Raw genomic sequence first — 23,876 nt, forward strand, 5'->3', positions numbered from 1 at the left:
TAGGCTGCCACGTAGAAGGCAGGCACCGTTTCACCACATCTGCCTGTTTCTGAATGAGCTGGCCTTTGTGGTGCATTCAGCGCTGTGCAGAGCAGAGCTCAGTGCAGTGTGTGAGCGCGTGTGTGCGTGGGTCTGTGAGGGTCACATACATGCTATAAACACAATGAACACAGCTACAGAAGCAGGCTCTCTGAGGACTTGGAAGTCCTGGTCTATAAATCTGAGGCATTAATTGGTAGACTGATGCTGAGGTGTTCAAGTCAGTGAAACAGAGATGTTTTGGGGCGTGTGCAGGAACAAAAATTTTGGTACTTAAAAGTATATTCACCTTGCATTTCACTTAAAAGCATATGATCATATTTATTCTTTTGGGTACGCTTCAGAAAAAGAAGGCATGAGATTCAAACGTAATTAAAACATTCAAGTGTTTAAGAGTGCAAACTTTTCTACAGAACTGGAATTCATGTCAGGATTGTGAACAAACCAAAATAAGCAGAAATTCGAACCAGTGAGAAAGAGATTTAAAGGGAAAAGTAACTAATAATGAAATAAATATTAAGAGATGACCTTTTAAGATATGAAATGTGTTAACATTGATGAAATACAAATAAAATAATGCAAGGGATAAAATGAAGTAATGCTATAAACAGCTACTTCACAAGCACTCCTGTAATGAAAAAACGCCTGCTACCAACTCACAGAATGTGTGGCTCATTGCTGGCAACAGTGCTCTGAATGTTATGCTCAAACAGAAAGGGAAATATTTGTCATTGTGTGGAAATCAGACATTTTATCAGTGCAATAATTAGGGGCACACAAAAACCAGATTATAACCCCACAGAGAACATTCTTGATAAACTTCAGATTTTGTGCTACTAAAAATTAAATACTTGAGATCAAACTTGACTTGAAAGGCCATAATAGACAATTCTTTTTTAATGAAACGCCACAGGATGTGGTACAAAGGAAAAAGACATGGAAGAACAGGTGCACTTAATAATTTGCTTATCAGCATACACAATAAAGAAATGAAGAAGAGAGAGAAACAGAGATTAATGATGCAAGGGCTCTTATAAATTGATCAATGAAATCAAGGCAGCCTGCAAATAAATGACACATTCTCTTCATTTTTAATTCCTAAAATCTCTTGGGGCAAACAAAAGCATTTGGAACCAAGGAAGACAGGAGTTTGAAAAGAGGAAACAGTTTAATGGTTCTAGGGAGTCTGAAAAATATATGTAAGGATGCAATGGTATGGCAGTACACTAAAGACAGATTAGAGATTAATTTTGTTGGTAAAATATGAACAAGCAAGCAGAAAAATAATTTTTAAAAAGGTCAGAGATTATTATATTTGAATGAAGTACCTGATGCAGAACAGTAAAAACCAGGTGATAATTCATGATGTATCTAGTCATTCCAGGCAGCATTTTGAAACTGATTTATTCACACAGAGGTGTCCATTAGCCACCAATAGCTGGTAATTACAGTTTTGTGTTTTGCTTTGGTTTGGTTTGTTTTCCAGTAACTTTACTAAGAAACATATTAGCTGGCAATGTATCACATTAAGCCTAGACAATATTTACTATGCACAAGTTTTGCAGTGAGTTTCCTGTGAATAACAGAAGACAAGACATATCTGAAAAACTGTGAAGGTTTGAAAAGGATTGATTTTTGGCTATAACGAGCAGTCTGTGCTACCAGCAATCCAACAAACAAAGGAGCTGAAAAACAAACGCACATGCAGCCAGATACCAACCAAGCCAAAAGAAGAGTCACAGCACTTTTGATTTACTTTGCTGTTGAATCATCCACACTATCCGAGACTTCATTTGTGTAATTAACGAATGGATGGTACAGGATGGACCTGCAAAAGGTCCTTTTTTTTAGCGTCCACCTTTATAAATCCAGTTGACTGGACAACAGAAGGCAGAAATACAAGGAACTCTGTTAGAACAAAGCAATGTCGAAATAGCTCATGGCTTCATAGCACTGTAACTGAAAAAGAGAGGTCATGGGTGTTACAGCATGGAATGGACAGCTTAGAACAAGCAATCTCACATACTTGAGGCCTTCTGGTAGTTAGACAGCCACAGCTACTAATGGAAAGATGACCTGTGGTAATGAAACTGTGGCTGAAACGTGAACCTGCAGAGCCTTTTGCACTGCCACAGAGCAGAGGGAAGTCAGAGGAAGTAAGACAAGCATCATCAGCAACAGTACAGAGAGTGTGCTTTGGGGGAGAAGAGTAAATTAAACCCAGAGAACAGGACTACAATGCGTCCTGATGCTATTATTAACTGAAAATATTAGTAGCAGCATCTACAAATGTAATGTGTTTAAAAGGAAGCACAGCGTTCTTGAAAATAACAACAGCATAAGAAATGACTTGAAGATAATGTTTCTTGGTCACTGTCTCCTTTTTGTGCTGAGCTGCTGAAACAGAATGTGGGTTTTCTATTGCTCTGGGCAGCTTAACCTTGCCCCTCTTCCCTCCTGCCAACACAGAGAGAAATGGAAAGAGTGAGAAACCCTCTCATATCAGATAAAGAATTGGAAAGGAATCTGAGCACAACTAAAACATTTACAGGGCAGATCCTAATTTGGTGAAAATCAATTGAAAGCTGAAATAGCAATTTCCACAAGCTAAACACCTAAGCCTTAAGATGTCCATCACAGTTTAGAGCAAAAAGTGGTTTAAGTCTAGGAAAAAACTTCAACTTGAATAATCTAGTGCTACAGAAATATTTTGAATAGATACATTCTGTACTAAACAATAGATGCAAGTTGAAATAACTCTCAGCACAGAAACAGGAGAACACGTATTTCCCAGTACTTTACAGTTAATGGTCAATTATTCAAGTCAGTCATTTGATAGAGTTGCTAATCCTGAGCTACAAAAATAACAGAATGTTTGATTTGTGTATGTCTTGCTTAAAAAATAAGACAGGCATTCTAACTAAGGAATATCGTCATGTCAGTTATACAGGTTGGGTCTGCAGATTAATATGCTTTAATACTAAATGCAAAAGAAATATTTTGGAGGTTGAGAAAAGAAATGTGTTCATGTGCATGAATGTTTATGTATATTGAGGATTTTAGTCAAAGAGCTACTTGATTAGATAAATCTGTCAATAGTAATAAATCAATAAATCAGTTTACCGAATGTAGAGCATCTATATTATTTTAATGACTAAACTCGTGACCCTTCACATGTAAAAGGCTTGCAGCCTTCCAGCAGCAGAATTAGACATAGGACAAGCTTGAGGTGCAGAAGAGCTTGGCTGCTCCCCTCCTGAACATGAGGAGCTTGGCTGGAGGCTCAGCAAGTGCCCTGCCAGCACACCTCCAGGCAGCTGCAGTTGCTGCCGTAAGAAGGGCATTAATGAGGTGAATAAGTGTGTAACAAACAGTCTTTATGAAGCAAAAAAAGTAACAACAGGAGAACTCCAGACAAGAGTTAATCCAATAGCCATGTGTTTACCCACACTATTTCTCAACTGGCATATTATGTGAACCGATACAGTAATTGTGTTTACAAATGAACGATCAGACATTAGGACATGGAGGATTTGACCTTGCTTCCTTTCAAAGCAGTGGAATATTGCCCACTGACATGACTAGGGCAGCATCACATGCTCCTGCCTTACCCCCACAAAATACTTTAAGTGGGCAGGACACTATTTACAGCAAGCAGTTTGTCAGATTTTGGTGTAGGCAGAGGATCTGTGCTCCCCATTGATTAAATGCCTGACTAGTGTGTACCACTTCAGCTCATAGCAGTGGTCCCCCTCATTCTCTGGGCTTATATAAACATAAAACAATACCTGAAATAACAAAAGGCATTTTTATCAAAGCTTATAAAATACTTAATGGAAAGAACAATAGTAAATTTATTGTCAGAATAAGGAGCTTTCTAGATTCTCCATCAGATCCTAAAGATTGTATCAATCCTAAAATACAGCCTCAAAGAGATCATAAATACAAACTGTATAACATGAATTACATCAAATTTAAAAATAGATTTTTACTTACAAAATAATTTGTTTCAAATTTGAAAATAGAGTTTAGCTGGCATAGTAAAAGGATAGGATCTATGACAAGGTTATAACACTAATACACAAAATACACAAAATTTTAGCAATCCTGTGGTTTTCTAGTTAAGATTAATTTTGTCTTTGTGTTACTGCCACTGTTTCTCATCACTATAAATGAGATGGCTTAGCAAAGCCAACCAGAAATTCAGAATTGCACTGTATCTTGGAGGATGATGGACATCTTTAAAATTCTTCTGAAAGATAGCATGTATTTAATTTTATATTTTTATTAATTCCCCAACTTAGAAAAATTGCAGAACAGATGCAGAATCCTCACATAACAGTATCCTCTATACACTTTCTATACAGCAAGTATTAGGTCCACTGTGACACAGAGTCATCATAAAAAGTATTATATACATGATATAACAGTTTATTGACTCTTTCACGTAAGCCAGAATGTGGGTAATCCATGAGGATAGCCTGAGGCGATCTACTCTCTACTCAGCACTTGCCACAACACACCTGGAGTACCATGTCCAGTTCTGGTACCCCCAGTTCAAGAAAGATGAAAACAGACTGGAGAGGTCCAAAGGAGGACCACAAAGATGATCAAAGGGCTGGAGAACCTGCCCTATGAGGAAAGACTGAAGGAGTTAGGTCTTTTCTCCCTGGAGAAGAGAAGGCTCAGGGGGGACCTCATCACAGTATTCCAGTACTTAAAGGGTGGCTACAAAGAGGATGGAGGCTCACGCTTTACCTGGAGCCACGTGGAAAACACAAGGGACAACAGGTACAAGTTGTTTTGGGAGAGGTTTCATCTCAATATAAGAAAGAAATTTTTTACAGTAAGAACGATCAATCACTGGAACAACCTTCTCAGGGATGTGGTAGAGTCCCTGTTGTCGGAGGTTTTCAAGATGCGATTGGACAGGGTCCCTTTCCCATGAAAGGCTGGGTCAGATGATCTTTCAAGGTCCCTTACAACCTGGGCTGTTCTATGATTCTGTGTCTCTCCTCCAGGCTGACCAAACCCTGGTCCCTCAGCCTCTCCTCACAGGACAAGTGATCCAGACCCCAGACAGCTTGGAGGCCCTCTGCTGAACTTGTTCCAGCACTTGTTCACTACCTTTCCTGTACTGGGGAGCCTAAAACTTGGACAGAGTGTCCAGTTTGTCAGACGGGATCTCATGAGTGCTGAGCAGAGGGATATAATCCCTCCCTTCAATGTCCTGGCTGTGCCCCTGTGAATAGTGCCCAGGGTACTATTGGCAGTCTCTGCAGCCAGGGCACACTGCTGGCTCATGTTCAGCTTGTGTCTGCCAGGTCCCTCAGGTCACTTCCCACATGGCTGCTCCCAGCCAGGCAGGCCCCAGCCTGTGCCCTTGCACCAGTGCTTGCTGTGCCGGGGCAGCGCTTGGTGTTTGTCCTTGCTGAATGGCACATCCCGTTGGCCTGTTCCTTCAGCCTGTGTAGGTCCCTCTGAATGGTAGTCCTGCCCTCAGGTGTGCACCCGTTCCTCCAAATGGGTGTCATCTGCAAATGTGAAAAGACTGCACTCCATTGCCTCCTCCAGGTCACTGACAAAGGTGTTAAACAGGAAAGGTCCCACTACAGACCCCTGTGGTACTCCACTTCTTGCTGATCTCCAGGTAGACTAAACGCCATTAACGACAACCCTCTGAGCCTGATCATCTAAACAATTATTTACACATGCCATAGACCACCCACTCAGACTATAACATCCTGATTTTCTTACCAGAATATTTTAGGAGAGCACGTTAAAATCCTTGCTAAAGTTGAGATGAATGACATCCACTTTCATGTCATTTCACTTTGCCCTCCAATGTTCTGCATTCAGTTTCTTTTCTCAAAATGCTTCTGATACCCTTAGTGTATGTGGTTTCATCTTTAAGAGAGTTCCTGAGAACATAGGGAATTTTTAAGTATTCTAACTTTCCAAGTACAAACAGTAAATTTTCATGTCCTGATATTACATTTCTTTAAAACCTGTTTTGGCTTGTCTAATCCCTGTTGTCAAGATCACAGTTATTTATCATCTGTTGGCTCTCTTTCATATCTATTATTAGAAAATATATGCAACTATATGTTCTTTCTGACAATGATTTACAAACTGCAAAAAATATGATTCTGAAGCTCAATGATACTCAATATGGCCCTCCATTTGTAATGGTGCCCTTTAATCAAATATGATCCACACTCCACAGGAATGTTTAAAGGTTTTTAAGTACAATTATTTGGTGTCACTACAGTTGCCCATATTTTTCAGGCACCTGAATCACTTCCCATAATCCCCTAGCTTATTTGTCTGTGGTATCTTACCCAGCAATAGAAAACATTTTCAACTTTGATCAGTCATCAATATCAATGGACTTTTAAAAAAATCCTCTTTTTCTCTTAAAAAATTTTGAAAACACACTTAATCTATTTAATCAGTGCAGAGATTACTTTTTTCCTGCTGGTATTTCTTCAGTAATATTCCATCCTTCCTCACTGCTTCCACGTTGCTTTTTAATTTATTCTTAGAATAAAATTTCTTCATCTACATTTTTCAGTTGAATTTTCTCAAAATGCCTTGTGGATCCCAACTCTGCAAGCCTGCGGTATGACAAAGCTGTATGCTTGAGCCCTAGTTGATGAACAGATGGGGCAGAGAAGAGCTGATTTCTCCACCTTCTCACATGGTCTCCAGAGCAATTCTCACTCTGACTTCCTTCTGCTATTTCTCCTTCTTTGAGGATGGAAGTGTCACTCAGAGAGATACCACATACAATTGCTGTGAAGACACAGCAAGTCCCAAAAGAGTCTGAGCTCAGAAGACAAAGACAGACGAGGAAGCAGACTGGTACCTATAAGCCTACATATGAGAACAGATTCCAACTCAAAGTGGAGGGAGTTAGCTTAATTTAGACCCAGTTATTTTTGACAGAGGTTATATCTATGCTCCGGGAGATGTGATATCAACATGGATAAATTCACCTGAGCAATCTTTAGTTGAGATAATTTGGTCAACTTTACATTGAAAATAGGACATTGTGGACTCAATCTCCCAAACCTGGGAATTGGGCAGGTTTTTGCAGCACAGGCTGAAATCCCAGTGCCAAAAAAATGTTTTCCTGTTTATTAACCAAACAGATTAAAGTTGTGCTTTTCTTTCCTGTGCTACAAGCTTATCTCCAACTCGGGTGTACTCTTCATTAACTAGTTTTGTTTTAATGCCATTGCCTGAGCGCATAGAGGATTGACTAAAATGTTTGACAGAGTGATTTCCCTGTTAACCTGTTCACGTCCAGAAGTTGCCCAGATGGAACATGTGCAAAGTGTGAATGTGGAAGTATGATTTACTTGTGCATTGCGATTACACCTGTGGGAGAACCATCCATTATCTCTGTATATTGCTATAAGTCATGTTCCATCTGTTAACGTCTTTGCAGTTTACCCTAGTGTTATGCCATGGGAGACATGGACAAAGAAGATTTTTTTTCCACCCTTTTTCTTTTAAGCAGAGAACCACAGCATTTATACCCTTGAGACATATGTAAGACAAAGGGAGGTGGCAATTTTTATTTAAATAGGGAGGTACTATTCTGCAGTGTCCCAGCATAGGAAGCTTTTAGTCCTGACTACCTAAAAGAAAACAAGCAGTACTAATCTAGAAGGTCTATGCAGAATTAAGCAGACAAAGGACCTGTGCCTTTTTCAGTTTCTGTGTGCCTTGTCTTGCTGCTGCCGTTGTTCTTAGACTGTGTATCAATGGCAGCCATTAAATTCTTTTGGAACAATACATCTTCCAGTCCTTCTTTTGAAGTAAGTGTTGAAGTAAGTGAAAATTTAATCTACTTCAGCAGGTCAATCAATTGCAGCATTGGTGCTGATATCAATACATGCTTGAAACCCTTGAACTGTCTTTAAGGTCCTGCATCCATTCCCATTGTCTCTCTTTATGAGTCTTTTTCTTCGCTGAGTTGATCAAGCTGCATACTTGGCTAGGAACTTCAGCTAACTAATACTATTAACCTAACTCAATGTGACTTTCAGTGTTGCTGTTAAATTTTAACTCTTTATGGTGCAACCAGTCCTGAGACAGGGGTTCTAATTTGGCAGGGGATTTTTTTTGGGGGGGCTGATGAGTTAATTTTGACTCCAGTCAAAGAATGCTAAGGAGCCTACCTCTAATAAACTGTGATATACTATCAGAACCTCTGTTATACTATCAGAACCAAGGAATTCTTAAACTCAGGGCTTTTTACCTGTTTAAACAAAAAATCAAAGAAAGACTTCTGACTGATGGGAAGTCACTTAGCAAAAAGTAAAGATGATTTGAAAGGAGAAGCTTTGAAGTAGATGGCAAAAACTCAACAAGTTCCTATGGGGTGCAAACAGTTTCACCAGAGAATTTAAGAAAGTTTCATTTGTTCCACATAAGTCTGCTTCGGTGCTCCCAGCTCATAAATAATAATGTAGGTGCTCTAAAAGGCAACCATTCCTCTTTGTTCATTTTCTTTCACCCATAAAGAGAGAAAAAAAAAAACCACAGAAAAAAAAAACAGAAAAAAACTCCACCCCACAAACAAACAAAAAAAAAATTACAAACACACAGTGGAATCCAGAATGCCTGGAGAAGAAATTATAATGTCTATTTGACACCATATCACTGAATATATGCATGGTAACCATAATGAATATGTGAATAATATGTGATTTTTGAAAATTTTTTTTTTCTTTCATTGCAAATGTAATGGTTCTTTTTGGTATCATTCACTGTTTGGAATGAAGTATTTAAGACAGTACTGGGCATGGGATTTTTTTCAGAGAAGAGTTTGAAGAGATAAATGACCATTTGAAATAAATGTTAACTGGTAAACTTGAATGTAAGTAAAAATTAAGACATAATATTGGATTCAGGAGATATTTTTGTAGCATATCTTTTAACATTTCAAGGAGATTTATACATATATATTTCATCAGGAATAGTGCCAAGATACTTTTTTTGTCTGTTTTTGTTACTATAGTAACAATATCACTTTTGTTAACAAGAAAAATGCTTAAAACTTCTGCATAAGCCTGAATAGCCAGACTCCTTAGAGATAATTTCTAAATTCATAGAATCACAGAATCATAGAATGCTTTGGATTGGAAGGGACCTTTACAGGTCATCTAGTCCAACCCCCCTGCAAGAGCAGGGACACCTTTAACTAGATCAGGTTGCTCAGAGCCCCGTCCAACCTGACCTTGAATGTTTCCAGGGATGGGGCCTCCACTACCTCTCTGGGCAACCTGTTCCAGTGACTCACCACCCTCACTGTAAAAAATTTCTTTCTTAAATCCAGTCTGAATCTGCCCTCCCTTAGTTTAAAACCATTGCTCCTTGTCCTGTCACAACAGGCCTTGCTAAAAAGTCTGTCCTCGTCTTTCCTATAGGCCCCCTTTAAGTACTGGAAGGCTGCTATAAGGTCTCCCTACAGCCTTCTCTTCTCCAGGCTGAACAACCCCAACTCTCTCAGCCTGACCCCATAGGAGAGGTGCTCCAGCCCTTGTATCATTTTCATGGCCCTCCTCTGGACCCGCTCCAACGGCTCCATGTCCTTCTTGTGCTGAGGGCTCCAGAGCTGGATGCAGTACTCCAGGTGAGGTCTCTCCAGAGCGGAGTAGAGGGGCAGAATCACCTCCCTTGACCTGCTGGCCATGCTTCTTTTTATGCAGCCCAGGATACGGTTGGCCTTCTGGGCTGCGAGCGCTCATGTCCAGCTTTTCATCCATCAGTACCCCCAAGTCCTTTTCCACAGGGCCCTTGATCACATCATCCCCCCGCCTGTATGGAAACCAAGGATTGCCCCGATCTGGATCTGTTCCATGATCTTCCCAGGCACAGAAGTGAGGCTGACAGGTTGGATCCCCCTTTCTAAAAAATGCTTTGTGGTCCCTCTTTGAAATATTTTCAGCACATTTATGTAACTGACATTATTTTAATTGAATAGATTTTGTTCAACCACGTTTTAAATATGTATTGCTAGAACACAAATGGTGTTGCGTCAGATTAAACTGTACTATGCATAGAGCACGTAATAGAAAACCTGAAAATAAACAAAAGGAAAAATTAAACCAACTGTGTGTGTTCGTGTGATAGATCTCAAGTTGGCCTCAACTTTGAGGCTTGTGCACCTAGACATTCTGGTCTGATTTCTTTCCACAATGAATTATAATGAAAATCAGGATTCATAATTTCTTACATAGACAAAATTCAAAGTGGCTAGATTAGGCGAGTAAAAATAGAATGGACTTATACACAAGGCTCCCCTGCCTACTGTATTCTTGCAGGTAAATCCTTGCTATTGCATTTAGCCTTGTAATTTGGAGCAAAACTTTCTCAGTTCCCCCTGTTTCCAAGGCAGTTTTTCTTTCACTCAGTGTTGAGATGTGTCACTGTTCCCTGCTCCTCTCAGTAATCCCTCTCTTCTGCCTGACATCCTGCTTCTTTCTATGTTTCTTTCAGTGCTGTCTTCTTTCTGCTACATCTTGCAACGTCTAGAAGCTTTCGTCCTCCTGCATTTGCTCAGTTGTTTCCAAGCAAAACAAAAATATCTCCTTCTCCAGAGAGTTCCCCCCGAGCCACAATTGTATTGCAAGGAACGGCACGCAGCTGAAGACAAACAGATCAACCTTACAGAATTTCACACTCCTATACATCTGACCAGAGGCATGTTTCCCCAACTTCAGTGTCCCCATTTACACAAGAAACATATCATAAACATAGCTCTGCTCCAATAAGAACAAGAAAGAATCTTCCAGATCGATTTGCTGAAACTCCACTCATCCACTCTCAGTGCCTATAATAAGTTTTTCTCATTTCCTTATACCATCCCTTCTTGTATGTTTTTCATGCTGCACCTGATTCAGTTCTTCAGTTAAACTGAACATGTGGTTTAAATGGTTATGGTCCTGAAGAATTGTCAGCTACTTTACTAGAGGAGTCTTCATCAAGTATCACACAGAGAATCTATCAAAGTTGTTTTCCAGTGCTCTTAATTCAAATTCATTACATGTCAAGCAGAAACCTATCAATTTTCTTGAAACTTCAACTTTTGCCTCAATCATACACTGAAAATTTGTGGGGGAAAAAAAATAAATTAAACAAAGTCAACAAGGTGCCAAGCAGATTGACAGTTGTGACATAAGAGCTATTGTGAGCTCTAAAGTCAAGCTATAACTTCTTCCATAAAGTCAAGTGTATGAGAACAAATCCTTGTCTCTTTAACCATATTTTACAACCTATCATAATTTCACTAAGATTTAGGCAGAAATTTGTCATTCAGTTCAATGAAGTATATTGCTTAAAAATTACTTAGCCAAACTCCTACAGATGTCCATTGAAGTTTTGGTTCAGTTAAGACTCACTAAAAGGACTGAATTGTGCCTTTTAATAATTTAGTCCAAGCAATATCTAACATAAATTGCTAGGCAAACTAAGATTATCATCTGAAAAGAAAAAAAATATTTGCAACGTTAGATGACAATTTCTAAAATTAGTCTCTTCTCATTGCTTGATTCAATCCTGTTCCACCAATCCATGGAGCAATGTACACTGAAGTCGGGGGATTTCAACTGATTCTCATCAAACATTCTCTTTGACGTTGTGGTTTTTAATTTAGTTTATGCTAATTTTTTTCTGCATAAATTTTATGTGATTTTTTTAAGATTTTATGAATATTGAATTGTAATGAAAGAGATTTTACTTTAATCCAGAACATTTTTCCAGAAGTTAGAATGAGCCTCTGCTATGCATTTGTTTTGCAAGGCATTTGCTATGCAAGGGTTACTTGCATTTAAAAAACAACTTAAGGGGGCTTGGATATGGATTTTCATATAAAATAAAAAGAATTGTCCTCCTAAAAATTATACCAAAAGGAAGCAGCAACCTTACAGTGAACAACAAAAAAAGCCTCATCCCAATGTTTTGGGTTGGTTTTTTTTTTCAGAAAGGAATCCTTAGGTACAATTGTTAAATCATCACTATTATTTGTGAAAATAAATAATACAAGAAAAAAATAATATACAGAAATATAAATAATGTACAGAATAGAAATAATAATACAGAAAAAAAAAATATACACCCTGTTACGAAATAGTCACAGTTAAAGCAAGGTACTACCGTGGAAACACAGTGGGAGAATAAAATCTGTTTATGGCAGGATAGGTAGGCATACTGTGAAAAACCCAGCTACAGTTAAATGTGGAGAGGTTTTATTTCAGGTAGCCCACAGGAAGCAATAATGTTCTTTTCTTAGGGAGGAGTGGGAGGACTGTGACAGAAAGAGAATCAGAGAGAAAGTGAGCTTTTATTACTGAGAATATGGCTAAAGTACGTATTGTGTTCTTCAGGCTACAAGGCAAGCCAAAGATTGTATTTCTAGTGTGCTGGCTTTTCTCTGCTGACTATCCAAGTCCATATTCTAACTCGTGGTATGTGTGCCATGAGTTACCCTATTTTAAGTGGGTAGTATTAATGTGCTGTAAATCAGTGCTCTAGCCCATCTAATGATACTCTGAGATATTTCAGGAGGAATATGGCTGTGGCTAGGTTTGTTGCAACAGGAACAATAGAAGTAGTCTCAGAAAAAAAAAGAGAGACAAAGAACTTTTATCATGGCACATGAGTATGGACTGATTACATCTCGGCTAATGCAAATATTGTCCAGGAACATTTTATTTTTCTAAAAAATAAAAAAGCAGATTAAAGTCAAATGAAAAATTTCACAAAATTGTTTTCAAAGACTAAAACCGTCTCAGTTTAAAAAAACCAAAACATTTTTAATGTTGATAAGTTTCATAGCTATATATTAAAGACAAAATGTTATTTAAAATTTCACTTTAGTCCAAAATTTGTCTCAGTTTTATGTATAAAAGTGTAACAGTTTAATATTCTAAATCTAAGTAACCCCATTTTATCTTTTTCTTGAAGAAAATCTGTCAGGTGCTAACAGCAGAGAAAGCCAGAATTTCATTTCTCTGAACATTCCAAAGAGGCTTCATTTTGGGTAACCCAGAATAATACATAAAAGATTACTTTGTGGACCCTTTCAGTAAAGTAAAACAGGGATTATTCTCACAGATCTAAATGGGCTACATGAGGTGCATAAGCATGTCATTTTTTCCATTAGATGCAGATGCAGAGGAAGACAATATCAGATGAAAGGGTATCAGGCTGGAAGTGCTGGTATTAACCACAGAGTGCAAATATAAACACATGAAAAAGTATCACACAGGTAACTCTGTGTAATCTCTATGAAACATTGTCACAACAGTAAAATAATGAAAATAATTGCTTGAGATATTACAACAGCATCCATCACTACAGTATCTCAATACCGTTTCTCTGTTACAGTTTATGCACACATACAAGAACCTACAACATGCTGAGACATGAATACTTCCTCTTCTGGGTAGCCGAGCTCAGGCGAGTTACAGCAGTTCAGACAGGCCGAACTAATGGGAAAAACAATCACACTTCAAGCCCATAGTCCGTGCATGGTACAACATACCTTTAGTAGCCTCTTATCTTGATTTGTTAGGCTTTATAAAGAGTTGATTCTGATTTCCAGTGTAATACTATCCTTGTACAGTTATTTGCTTTTAGTACATTAATTTTAGAGCATTTTCCCCAAATTCAGTTTCCGTATTACAAATTTAAGGTATTTTAAGAACACTTTTGTGCCACAATGTTTTGGTTTTTTTCAGTCTTACAAGAATAAGAAATCTAGTTGTTCACCTACAATTTTTTTCTCATGAAATACCCAGGTCGGTTGTTAATCTTTCCTGTATTTTCTAAGCAGTTGATAAAATAGCATTGACTAGTTTTATCAGTATTTATTATATGTTCTGTATAAATTGGAAGCTCTTTGTTGAAATTAAACACCTTTTATGGTTTTATAGGGCAACTCCTACTACCTTTACAGAGAAATAACTCACACTTCGAGATCAATGGGACTACTCATGTAATTGCATCCCAGTTAGGAGTAAAGCTACACCATTTAATTCTTACATTGTATTAGAAGTCATAAATAGTGCTTTTGCTCTCCACAAAGTTTGTTTCATTGGAGAAGTTAAAGGCTGCAGTGTAAACAGGAATTAGCCATTTCATTGCTGTGACTTCAAAACTATTCTCCAAGCAGAGACAGGCCAGATAATAAAATATGAGAACGTGCTTCCTTTATGCACTGTGCCTTCTTCTACTGGTGAACCCTAAAACAAAAACAGGGGGAGACTTTTTGCTCTTGTGCTATTCCATAATATTGTTGATTTGATAAAACTTTTTCTGCTCATTAGAATCAGTAGATAAGTTTCTTCCTGTATACGTTGTAAAACTTCAAAATGTGAACTTTGATGAATAGCAGCCTAAAACTAGCAATGTGATAAATGGAAAATTGACTAGGAAACTACAGAATTAAAGACAGCCAGAGTTAAAGGAATACTTTTCCTTAATTTTCTGTGAGGATGATAATGTTACACAAGACAACTGCCTTTAAAAATGGAAGATGCTTTCCTAGAGTGTAATAAAATAACCATTTCCAGCTGCAATAAGGACATATCAATGGTTTCTTGGGCAGTTATATAATTTAATCATAATTGTATGATTAAAATATTGTGTGCAATTCTAGTTACTCAGGTTCAAGAGGAATAATTTCCAATGGGAGCCACCTGTATAGAAAGGCTAGTAGAATGTTAAGAAGCAAAACCAGCTTAAACTATGAGGTGTGGGGGAAATAAATCTTCACTTGTATACTCTAACAGACTGAGGGTTGAGAGTGGGTAGAGTAATTTTTTATAAATATACAGGGGAATAACCATCAAGAGGTTACAAGAAAGGAAGAGTTTGAGTAAATAGGGCTGTGGGTTCAGGAGGAAATTGAGTAATTTGCACCTAACAAAGTGAGTATGTACTCTGGGAGAACAGCAGTGTTTGGAGTCTGCCTCGACATCCAGAATCTGACAAACCACTACTGGAATGACATCTCTACTATAAGCCATACAAGGCTGAAATTAGGCTGGAAATCAGAAGAGAAGTTTCAGAACAGCTTTTCTATAAGTGCAATAGGGTCAGGAAATCTAACCTGTTTAAAGATGACACTTACTCTATGTGAAAAGGGATTATATGATGGAATTGCCTGTATTACACTCAAAACCTTACTATGGGATAAAGGGGATGCACAATGTATACAGACCTAAGACTTTGTGCAGATAAAGTCTTTACAATCACAATGCACTATACCGGTATCATCAGTACAGCTACAACACTACGAACACAGTCTAAATTAATAAGGAAATAAATCATTAATAATACAGTCAAAACTGTGATACCCAGAAACCCTTTCTAGTTTCTGTCCGTTTTCCTTGGAGGTGTGCTTGCCCTTTCAGGTAGCTGTGTGAGTTGTCCAAGTCCTGAGCTCTTCTCCAGTCGTAGCTCCATGCTGGGCTGGGGCTCCCTTTTTTCTTTGTACTGGGCCCTGCTTCTGGTTTTATTGACATGCTTTCTTAACACTTTCTGCTTCCTTCTCCTTGGTTGCTAGATTACAATTTGAAAGTAGGACACTAGCTCTCCCAGACTCAGCATTAAGGGTTAGTAGCTGTTATACAACAGCTACTGAGGTTGGTCAGACCTTTAAGATACATGCGGTAGTCACAGAGTTAAATAAAAACAAGTTGGGCAATAATGAGCTGGTCATTAGACAATTGTTATCACAGCTATAACGAGGTAAAACCTGTGCAGGCCAAGACAGGGTAAGACAAATCCTGAGACCCTATAGTATTGGGTCAATACAAAAGTGGCTTTTTACTACTAATGGCAAAACCATATCCCTTGCAATAGTAGGGGACTGAATTCCCTGCATGAAACAGATAGATCTATCTTCATCCTTACACATGCAGCCACATCCAGTTTACTAGCATAAATTAAATATTTATGAGACATAGACTATTGTATATGTGAGAAAAAATGTGCCAAATTGCTTTGGTTTTCTAGGGTGAGTTTCAATATAAATATGATATTTTTTAGCCACTGCATTGTCCCATCACCATAATAACAAGCCAAATTTTAGTTTGCTGGTTATAGCAGTTAAGATTGTCCACTGTAATAAATAAGGTAAACCATCAAAAATAACAAAAAATAAAAACAAAAGATAAAATATCCTATACAAATAAAATTAAGAAGCACACTAAGCAGGCTAACACACAAGTTTTTGATCTCTTTGAAGGGATCTGCTGTCTGCATACCATAAGAATCTCTACACAGTCCTATCAAAAGTCCATCTAATGACATCCTCTTCCAACAGCAGTTAACACTTACATGTTTTCTATAACCACCTTACTGTTTCATTCTCAGTCTGTACAGATTCAGTCTGTATTTTACAAATACCACAGTCTTTCCCACCAGAAGAAAGCGGAGGACAATTCTGTACTTTATCTCTAACAAAAGAACTAAAGCATTCAAAAATAAAATGGCTGATAGACATTTGTCTAGATTTGCCCCCTAGCAAAGGGCAGTCATATGTAGTGTCTAACAGCATACTAGAAATCAGCAGTAAAGAAATACAGAAATCTCATTGTATTCCATTTTCAGATAAAGGCACACTTCAGAATAACATGTGTGGCAACATCTAAGAAGCATTTCAAAGCAAGCTTCTAAGCCTGATCACTCTAAAATTAGATGGTCAGTTTCAGCTGATACTGCAGAGTTGTCATTTGCTGTCATTTGGGTAAGAAAATTTTCTCTTTCTTGTTTTGGAAGTGGTTGAATTAAAAAGTATGAAGCAACAGACAAATATTTTATGAATAGGCACCCATTTACAAATGGGATTTTTTTCAATCCTCTTATCCATTTTTGAAGCATTCTGTGCCAACATAGGATAAAAATGGAATAGTTGTCATCACAGATTCAGATGTTTCAGAATGATTTAAGCAAGAAATATTTAATAGTGGCAATATTTCCGTTAATGTGTGTGGGAGGTTTATTATTATTTTTGAATTTGCAGGACATAATCAACAAATGTAAAATTTTCAAAATATATAATCAGCCCTGGAATTAATAGTTCCAAGTGAGTCAGTCCTTGAAAACATATTGTACCATAGTGCTAGGTAAATGATCACTAAAGCATGCCAGAGATTGAATCAACATAGGAAATTTGTTAAGTTTTTCAAATGCTGAAAAGTGTATTGATGAAAAATAATAAAAGCATTCTTATTTCTGTGAGGAGAAAATAAAATAAAACCTAGAAGATTTTTTCCATCGTCTACAGAATATCAAAATATGGTGAAGAATAAATGTGGTCTATTGAAAGACTTAAAGAAGAAAATCTGCCTGTCAGTCTTATTTGATAAAAGCATACTGGAAAGAGGAGGAATTGAGGAATATTTATAATACAGGCTCTTCTAAGTCACTGTTTAAGAAGCTAGTGGCTAAGTGAAAAGAGATGTCTAAAGATTTTCAGATAAAAACTTCTGAAAAGATAGATGAAAAATGTCACACCTGAGGAAAAGAGAGGAAAAGAGGGAAAATAAGAATTTACTGGACATACATTTAAGTAGTGAAGTCCTTTGAACTAATAGCCAAAAATTTTGAGGGCATCTGGAATTTTTGGAAACTAGTGGTTTATTAAACATCTCTTCTTTCTCTGATTCTCTTTTTTCTGCCCTGCAGAATAGCATGAGTCTAGATAGAAGCCAGGTAGCATCAAAGCTTTTAGTCTGTTGTGAAGTAACAGAGAAAGGGAACAATAAACAAGAATTAAGGATTGGTTGCAAAATACTTCTGTAAGGATTACTCAAGAAAATGAAAAAACCCAAGCAAACAAAAAAACCCAAAACACCCCAAAAATCTAAGACAAAACACAGAAGTTTCCAGGAGTTGTTTCCAGGAGATTTTTGCTCCCAGTTTGCCACTTTGCTTACAGTTATGACTTTTTTCTTTTAAATATTAAGCAACTGTGCCATGTAGAACCCTTGGGTGGAAAGGGAAATTTCTTGCCTTAGCAGCAAATCAGTCTGTTCAGAAAGATCAGCTATGAGGCTGCAGGTGAGGATGCAAACAAAAGGGAAAAATCACAGGGAGGAACCAGGAGTCTGCAATTCAAAGGGAGATTGTTGAGCAGATGATCAAGGTGCAGAGAGGAAGGCCTCAGGAATGAAAAAGACAACTATCCTCAGGAACAGAAGGGAATTGGCAAAATTTCATGCAAGGGAGAAAGCAAAGGATGACCTGCCTTGAAAAGACATAATGAGAACTGTGTATATTTTTTTTGCATCCAACACAGTTCCTTCAAGATTCTTTATTTTAAAAATTAAGGAATTCCAGTTTCTATTCTATAATAAGACCTGGCTTTTCCAAATTTAAAGCTTTCTTGGTCTTCTTTGGGAACTCATTCTAAGGAGACAGTCTAGGTATATCTACTTCAAAGTTCTGGGAACTTGGGGTCCCACCACTAGAAGGTAGATTGCTTGGATGAGTGTATACACCTAATTCAAATAAAATTTAGGGTGTTCAGTGGAATACTTGAACAGAAGTTGTACTCCTCTATGAATAAATTTGATTATATTTTAGCTGCAAAGTGCAGATTCTGGCATTGACATCTGCTAACTTTGTTACTATTCATTTCAGGGTAACATCTACCAGTGGCAGCTAATTCCATTGGTCTATAGCAAAATAATTATATCAAAAGGTCACCATATATTCTGATAATGTTCCACCTTCAAGCTCTTCTGCATTGGGTGACAAAGAAAAACATCTTGATGCCTGTCCAGCTCTGGTAAATGGCTGTGAGAGGGAAAACAACAGAATGGATGGTAACACAGTGGTTGTGATGTGAACCATGCAGGTCAGCATGAATATGAGCACAGGAATACCCTAGAGATATCAGTGTCAATTGTTTGGTGTGATTTACAACCCCATACTGCCATGGTATCGCTATGACACCCACCAGTAACACTGGAACACTGAAAAGATCTCCCAGGCTGCAGTGAGGAATTTGTATCTTTTCTTGGACTACGTTCCCTGTGGGCATCCTTATTGTTATGATTTCATGGAGTTTTCAGAGATTTATGCTGACTATAAAATGAATCAAATGCCTCTAAGCATTTCTATGTCAGTTTCTATTACATACTCTTTGAGTCTTTATAGAGTGATAGGTATTTAATATTTCAACCAAAGGAAACAAAAATAATCATTAGAATTTGAGACACAAAGCTGTAACGTGAAAAACTAATGAGTAATTCATTTTTACATGATTTTTTTTCAAAGTTCTTATTTTATATGAAAGAAGTGACTTACAGCCATTAAAAGCCAAACAAGAAATTCCAAGTTAAAAGGAAATATATTTTGCTAGGACTTTGAGTTTATAATCTGTTTAAATAATATCTTATGGTATATTGATTAAAGACAAAGCTGGAGGCTAGGGGAAGGCTAAGTAGACAGAAATTTGCTTACTTACTGTGGATACCTATGAAGAAAAACCTTTTTTTTTTCCTTGCAAGATAGAACTGACCTACAGTGAGGAATGATAATAATGAGTTCATATAACTGGAAACAGAAAATGCATTCATTTTGATAACTGACAATAATTTTGAAAGTGTTAAAATTATTTAAAAACACTATTCAATTCCAAAGAGGAAAGTGGTTCAGATCTGACTTTTTTCCCCATTGAATACATTTAGTTTATAGCTCAAAACATAGCTCTGGTCAGTGACAGACATGTTGCCATCTCTGAGAGTCAGATAAATCTCCGTGTGTTTGCTTCATCCCATTCATACCTTGTGTAGAGGAAGTATCAGTTACTTTAAAATGTAGCCAGTGAAATGTGTTTTCTGTTTATAGAAGAAATGCCAGGATAGGACTGGTAAAAGAGAGGAGGAAGGCAACCTGCTGAGTCTCTGGAATGCTAAACCTGTGCAAGGTAAGAAGAAAAAGATGTAGATTGAACGACATAGAGGTTCCTGGCATATGTTATTTGCAGGGAGAGGCCAGAGAATGGGAAACTGGTGGAACTTGGAAGTTTCACACTTGCTGGATGCCTTAAAAAGCATAAAGCTTAGCAGACAGAAGACCATGCTAACGTTAAGAGTACTAATATGTATATATATATTTGTGGTTATTTTGCTCCTTCTAGTTTTCATCTCTTTATTACCACCTTATAGATATGAAACATTACATATATATATATATATGTATCCATGCATATCCATGCATATAAGAAACCATATAAATTGATAAATAATTTGAATATTTATGTACCTTACTTCAACAGCTTCTTCTTTTCTTTTCTGGTATCTATCTTAACTAGAAGCAGACCATGTATTTGGGTCATCTGATTGCTCATCCTGAATATAGATAAAGTTGCAGAAGATTTTTTATTCTAATGCACTATCTAGATAAGAAATTTTTTTACACTGGGATGGCAGCAACAATACAACCTCTCTGGGGAAAAATCCAAATTTTTATTTTCCCACTGGTGTCAGCCCCTTTAAAGCCTATAGAAAAAGTGTAAACATTTTCTTAGCATATCACATAATTCTCAGACTACTATTTTCTAGACTAATGTGCTTTTTATTTTCCAAATTAAAAGTGACAATAGCTGTTACTGACAAAAAGAGCAATAGAGGCAAATATTAGATAACTGTTGCTAAGTCAAAAGATTGTAATATATTTCAATGTTCAAAAGTGGGAAGATACAAAAAAATGAAATTTCATGAAGTGATGAGCCTTTAGGTGGAGCAGTGCTTCAGACATTCAGATGAAAACACATTTTGAGTTGGCTAAACTCTGCTGATGTAAGTATCAGTTTGTGCATGTGAATTGGGTAGTACTTGCAGCTGTCACCAAATTAGCTATGTACTGAAAACACAAGAAAATTCTGGCTTTGCAGGAGTCAGCATGCAATAGCTGTAAAGCACAGTAAGCAAGAGGAGTTGAATTTCATTCTCTGAGAAGTAAATACAAGTTTAATAAATTGCTATTGGCAGCAAACAGCCCGCCCTGGTAGAAATCTTTCTGCTGATATCCATGAGAGTTAATCAGGCAATAGAGTTGCCATATGGGGAAATTTCCACAAAATGTTACTAGTTTTACTGCCATCATGTGATTGCTAGGAACACTATTCAGTCTCCTGGGTTTTACTTTTGATTTTTAAATGGAGAAAGACAGGATTCATCCTACGTGATCAGCTTTAATGTGTCCATGAACCATTATAGCAACTGTGTCTATCCTTCAGATTTGCACATGTGCAGCAATTAAAGCCTAAGATCATTAGTGTTATTGAAACAATGTGGAAGCTGGACTCAAGTACATCAACACTGAGGAAGAAGATTCATTTCTGGGTGGAAAATGCTTATACTTATTTCTGATTGCTTGTTCTTACTTTACACATTTTGCCTTTTATTTGAGATGGTGAACTTTACAATCATGGTGCATCTTAATCACCGTCAGGGTGCAGTAATGGCTGGCTGCTCCCTAGGGGACAGGGACTGTGGAGCCCGGGGTGACCCCAGGGAACCCAGTGCCCTCACTGGCAGGCACTGTCCCTCAGGGTCTGACCACAGTGGACAGAGCCGGGTGCTGTAACGGGGTCTATCGACAGCCTCAGGCATGGCAAGTGACCTACCGGGGCCAGGGTCCATCGAGCAGCAGGAAACCAGGACAGGGCAGGAGACATGGCTGCAGTTGGGGTCCAAGGTCTATCCAGGGGAAAAGGACAGAGGTGGGGCTAGCCCAGGCACTCCTACTGCATCACTGGGGCAGGGACTGAGGGCCCAGGCTGAGCTGAAATGGGTCTCCTCAGTCCATGTGCAGGGATTGAGGGAGGCCTCAGGGGATGCTGGGCAGGGACAGTAAGGGCTGGTAGTGCCCTCAGAGCCCTGAAAATCATCCTCAAAGCAGTGGGCTCACCTCTTCATTTATTTAAAATGCAGTTTGTGGGATTTCCCATGTACACTGCTCCAGGTTGGAGGAAACTTGCCATTCCTATCCCAAAACTAGGCAGCATTTGCTAGGACGGGGCCGTACAGATTGGTCAACTACTGGCAAGGATGATATGGAGCAATTGCAGTTACATTTAAGTTCCTCTGTTGTTCTTCCTTTCTCTGCTTTTACCTGGACACTTGTTTTGAGTGTAAGAAGAACAGATAGTTGTGAAGAGAAGTTTATTTACAGTTTTTCATGGTAAGTGTACCATAACTCAAAATCAGAGCCTGTAGATTGTGGCAGAAGTGTCTGTGAATATGTAAAATAAATGAGGGATGAAGTGAGCATGAAGAACAACAGCCATCACTTCAAGACTATAGAGAATCTTGCAATGAACTTTTGCTTTATGAATTTAAACCTTTTTGTCAAAGGAGAATAGGTTTAGCTACACAAGGAAACATATTGACATAGGACTATAATTTGAACTGTGCATAATCTACTGTAGAAGCAGATTAAGCTAAATTGTAAATAAAGATACTTGTCCTTCAGAAAGCATGTTCACATTGGGAATTGTATTGCAAATCTAATATCACTGATTGGATATTGCTGATGTCATTGTTTAGGCTATACCTCAAGTAACTACACTAGTGAATATCCTCATGCAGAAAAGCTCTTCATGTAACACAGTTTAGGAAAGAAAATAAGCAGAAAAAAACCCAAAAGTAAGCCAAAATATAGCAGAAATAAACTTACAATGATATAGGATACTTGTTACATAGAGATCTTCTACGTTCTCACCTGAGTTTGCTTTGCCAGGCAAACCAAACAACACATCACAGCAGCTGCCAAAACACTGAGAAACTAGTATGTTAGCTCAGGCCAATATTGTTCTGTGACTTGGTCAGCTTGTACTATGGGCAGAATGAAATATAAATTCATAAATATAAGCCGAAGTGCATATATACACTCAGTTGCATAAGTATTATTGTTAGTAGCAGTGAACTCAAGAACACAGAAAGGGGCAGAAAGCCCCACAAATGTTTAGAGAACCTTGCATAGAAATGTCTCCCATGGTCCTATTTTAAAGGCACAGTTTTCTCCCTCACTCGTATTAGTCCCAGTACATCAAAGACAATGCAAAGGTGATAAATCCATAGTCTACTTGTTATCATATTACCTCTTTTTTTGAAGTGTTTAGCAACTGAGTGGGGTTTACATAATATTCAGTATTTACACTAAAGAGTAAAATTACCAGGGCTGTGGTGTGTGGAGGAAGAAGGTTTCCCAGTTTTCTCCTCCACTTCTCCATGTATATTCTGAATCCCACAGGGTTCATTTTGTGGGATTCCCCACTGCTGCTACATACTCTCATTAAAATAAGAAAATTAATATACTCTCATACCTTCCAAATGGCATCTAGGTTGCAGGATGATGGTCAAACAACTGAAATAATTATTAACATTTTTTAAGATAAAATTATGAGATAGTAAAATATCAATGGATATCTATAAAACAAAACCAAAACACAGGTGGCATAAAAGGAGAGGAAGCTTTATGTTTGTCCAAAGTGTATTATGCCACAAAAAATAAAAACTCTGACATGAAGTTTCAAAGGCTGTACCATTACATAAAATTGCAGACTTTGTGTTATAAATGAATCTTGATACATATACGGGGCGGGGGGGGGGGGGGGGGTAGAAGAGAGAGAGAGAAAAATTAATGAGCAAGCACGTATAAAACTAAGCAATTTTTTTTTTTTTCATTTGAACTAAACTTTAGAGGACTTGTAAGGTAACATCAGTGTAAATCAGCAGTAATCAATGGAGTTACTTTGGCGTAAAATTGCTGCAAAATCAGAATGGAGCTCAAGGTGTTTA

The sequence above is a fragment of the Mycteria americana genome, chromosome 2, assembly GCF_035582795.1.
Source record: "Mycteria americana isolate JAX WOST 10 ecotype Jacksonville Zoo and Gardens chromosome 2, USCA_MyAme_1.0, whole genome shotgun sequence".
Taxonomy (NCBI): domain Eukaryota; kingdom Metazoa; phylum Chordata; class Aves; order Ciconiiformes; family Ciconiidae; genus Mycteria; species Mycteria americana.